Here is a 4,496-nt window from a genome sequence, read left to right as displayed (position 1 = left end):
GTCAAGACTTGCTCATAGTTGTAGGTGATTTTAATTTACCCGCTTTAGCATGGTCACTAACAGATGAATCTACCACGTTGCTGCCCTCTTTGTGACATGACTTCATTGATGGCCTTCTAGGCTTATCTTTATCCCAAGTCAATCCTGTCTTAAATTCTAATGGAAAATCGTTAGATCTTATTTTTGTATTGGATTCTTCTTATTGTGAAGTTTCTAGGATCGAACCATTTGTTCTTCCAGAAGACAAATTTCATCCTACATTAAATTTAAAAATTGATTTGCCCTTGCTTTCACCATTACTTGGTTCAAATGAGTTACCTCTAACTAGGTGCTTTCGTAAGACTGACTTTGCCAGCCTTAATGAAAACATTGCTAATACCGATTGGTCTTATCTGTACAATTGTAGAGATATGAACTCAGCTGTTCGTTTTTTCTATGATACTCTGAATTCACTCTTTGATATTTGTGTGCCTCTTGGTAGGCTGGTTCTCTCGTGAGTTATCCAATTTGAAAATGTGAAGACACGGTATTATAAGAAGTTTCAAAAAACACGTCGTTCATCAGATTATGCTCTGTATACAGTCGCTCGTTCAAAGTTCATGATGCTTAATACACATTGCTATAAGAATTATCTTCAGCGGTGTAAGCTTCAGTTTTCTTCTGACCCTAAACAATTTTATAACTTTGTTAATTCTAAACGTAAGACCTCTGTGCACGCATCTATTTTGTCTTTTCAAAATAAAAAAAGCGAGCACTGATCAGGCAATTGCCGATATGTTTGCGAATTTTTTCAAAACAACCTATTCCTCAACGGAATATCGAGAAAATCCGTATCCCAACCCATCCGTATCCAAACCCATTTTTAAAATTGTTTCTATTGTCTGTCGAATCTTCCTCTTTTCCACCTATTTGGAAGGAGTCGTATATCATTCCTCTGCATAAAAATGGCAAAAGTCCGAAGCCTCTAACTATAGGGGGTATCTCAAAATTGTCCGCTATTCCGAAAGCTTTTGAGAAAATTATAACTTCTCAATTGCAACATTTTTGCAGCTCTATTATTTCGCCATCCCAACATGGGTTTGTGAAACGTAGATCTACAACCACTAACCTTTTAGAATTTACATCAATAATTATCAAGGGGTTCAAAAATGGTAAACAAACTGATGTAATATATACTGATTTAAGCAAAGCCTTTGATTCCGTTAATCATACCCTATTACTTTCTAAGCTGAGCGACATTGGGTTTCCACCCCTTTTCCTTTCTTGGGTTCGAGAATATTTAACAAATAGAAAACAGAAGGTACTTTTTAAGTCTTCTTTTTCCGCTTCCATTCCTGTGACTCAGAAGTCACACCACCACACCAGAGTGTACCTCAAGGTAGTTATCTTGGCCCTCTGCTCTTCACACTATTTATTAACGATATTCCATCAGTCATTGTTCATTCGCGTGTGCTTATGTATTAGACGTCTGCATGAATGGCCAAAAAAACCACATTCAAATGTACAAAGTTAAAATTGAATTGAGTGAATACTTGTACAAAACGAAATGAGAATGAGTGAGTGACTGAAGTCGTGTGTCACTCGGCTGCTGAAAAATATACCCGAAAAGAAACGAAGTGAGTGAGTGAGCAGCAGAAGTAATTAAATGTTGTATATTGAATACATTCGAATATTGACAGCTGTTTTCTGCTGTGTTATCTGTTAAAAGAAAGAGGAAAAAATAAAGAAAATATAGAAATGTATTTTTTGTTGTGAATTATTTAATTTATATACATATTTATTACATATAATTTATATTTGAGTTTAAAAACATAATTTTATTAATGTTATCTGGATTAGAAGCTATTGAACATCGCTTTTCTGTTATTAAGTTTCTTGCGATTGAGAAAGTTCTCTCAGAAGCTGCGCTGCTGGCTGGGATACAAAATATTTGGCAGCTTGATTTATGCAGTATTGGGAAAAAATGTTTGTGCATGTTCCACCAGGCCAAAACGTCAAAATTGGTTGAGTATGGAACATTTATGTTTGTATAGCCTGCTATTTCCATTTCAATCTGATCTGTATTGGAGTCAACCTGGACAGCTTCTATGAACTCATCAAATTCATCGCTAGCTGTTTGAGTTTCAAAAGTTTCACAACTTGACTCTACTAAAAAATTCTGCATTATAGTTTTGCAGTCATTTATTGTTGTTTCCCTTTCATTTTGAGAAAATTGCTTTAGCTTATTTGTTGGTGGAAACAGAAACAATGCAATGCTATGATATTTTGATAAATTTGGAGTAATTGTATCCAAAATTTGAGATCGTAGTGAAAACTTCATTGATTCAATTAGTTCAATATCACTGTACTCGGACTGACATTTTTTTTAAAATTATATATATTTGGTAGAACCAAATAAATAGTCGGGCGTTTAACTGCTTCTAGTTTTTTGGAAACGTTTTCAAATGCTTCTAACAGACAGACTATGGCAGCTATCTTTACCGCACAAGTCGCAGTCAGAAACTTTCTACTTATGCTTATAAAAGTGTCGCTTGTGCGATTGAAAAGATATATGCGACTATGAGCTACAATTCAGCTTTCTTTTGGAAATAGATTTAGAAGCAATTGAAATAGAAAACGGCAAAAAAAGAGAATGAAATCGAGAGCGCTCACACAATTGCGTTGGCGTTGTTTTGTTGTTGCTGTTTTTTTTTTAACTGGGCCAAAACGCGCATTAAGTCAACACAGCTGAGGCATACCAAATACGGGCGAGTCTACTAAGAATGGCTTTAATGATATTCAATGGCGCGTAAACAGCAGATGGATGAGAAGGAAAAAGCAAAGCCAAAAGCCAGCCACAGACCCTAGAATCTGGCACAGTCCATCTTCTTATAACTTATAACTTATAATGAAGTCATGTCCTCTGTCTCTCTCTCTCTCTCTCTCTGTCTGTCTCTGGACACAAGGGACGGCGACAGCAATTGCATGCCAATTATGCACACCTTACGGATAGGCTAAAATTGGGACATTTGCTTATTTAAAATATGTAAGGAAAAAAAACAAAAATCATATTAAAGCCGGCAAAGTGCTTACTAACTACGAAGGCGGGAAAGAAATTGTGGAAATATGGGAAAGAAATTGTTGTACGTTTTGCATAAATTGTGCTTCGTTGTCTTCTGTCCATTGTTGTTGTTTTTGTTGCAGTGCTGCGTTTTGATTTTGATACGTTTTTGCCCAGCCGGCGATCTCTAGCTACTAAAATTGGTCAATCGACTTGATTCGACGGTGGCCCCAAAGGCACGCATACAATTTCGAAAAAGTATAAAATTGCATACAATTAATCACAAAGCAAATTCCATTCACAAAGCCAACAGCAGTGAGCTGGAACAACAGTGTTCGATTCCCCAAAAGGACTATCAATATCAATAAAATACAAACAAATCATTTTCCCCCCTCAAGTCAACTTGACCCGTTCCGGAAAAACAATCAGCAAAAATGTGCGCGAAATTCGTTTGTGTTATGCTCGTGGCCAGCTTTGTGTGCGGTGCTTTGGCTCTACCATCGCAGGATAATAGCGAAAAGGATTTAGTGAATATGCTGAATAAATTGGATAATGATGATTCAGTATCATTGTTTGGTGGCCTACGTATTGATCTTACCGAAACAGGACGTAGCTATGGTGACAGCAAGGCTGTTGAATCGTTTGAGGATCGCGCTGAACGTTATTTGGAAACCCATGAACTGAACCTTTCGTTCTCTGGTGATGAGCAGGATGAGAATATTGAGAATGTTTAGAGTGGACGTGCCATGGAGGGTAAGTTATCGAAAGTCAGAGACATACAAACATTTGCATATTAAGCATTTTATGAAAGTAAATTTGATTGCATGCTTGCCGGCGAAAGTTTAAAATTAGTGAAAAGCTTTCACTGAAGCTCTTAGTATAGTCTACTTTTGTGTGATTTGTATTTAATTGGATGTGTGTTTTTCTTATTTTATTCAACTTATACAGAATCGCGCAGCAAGCGCATGAAGAAAATGCTGTTGGCTTTGAAATTGAAGAAGGCTGTGGTCATCAAGGTTCTGTTCACCATCATCAAGTTCATTTCCCTCAAGGCTCTGGCCATCTCTTTCCTTGCCCTCATTTTGGCTGGTTAGTATGGGATACAATTCATTGTAAATTGACATGGATTTAACAATTTTAATTTTTTTCAAAGGTGCCACCTTCTTTAAGATTTGTTGGCTAAGAAGAAGGATCACATCACCACTGCCTACATCACGGGCAGCCCATTGAATGCCGATATTGTGCACCCGACTGGAGCCAAAATGGTCACAGGCTGCCGCCGACTTAGCCTACAACTACTAAGGTCTGGCTCAACCCTTCTAAACAACCATAAAAATCAACTCCATTCGTTAGGCTTTATCCTCTTCTATCTCTTCGTTCCTTCTACTTTGACACTACTGCCGACACTTTCCTTTTGACATTTCCCTTTCAAAGACTTTACCAAGAAGAATGGCTA

General features: G+C 37.1%; 1 pseudogene; it reads left to right on the top strand.

Annotated features, from left to right (window-relative positions):
* Positions 1–3,474: 3,474 nt before the first annotated feature.
* On the top strand, positions 3,475–4,363 carry LOC137578683 (uncharacterized; annotated as a pseudogene).
* Positions 4,364–4,496: the final 133 nt, after the last annotated feature.

The sequence above is a fragment of the Drosophila tropicalis genome, unplaced genomic scaffold (assembly GCF_018151085.1).
Source record: "Drosophila tropicalis isolate 14030-0801.00 unplaced genomic scaffold, ASM1815108v1 contig_637, whole genome shotgun sequence".
Taxonomy (NCBI): Eukaryota; Metazoa; Arthropoda; class Insecta; order Diptera; family Drosophilidae; genus Drosophila; species Drosophila tropicalis.
This window is presented reverse-complemented; position numbering and strand designations above follow the sequence as displayed.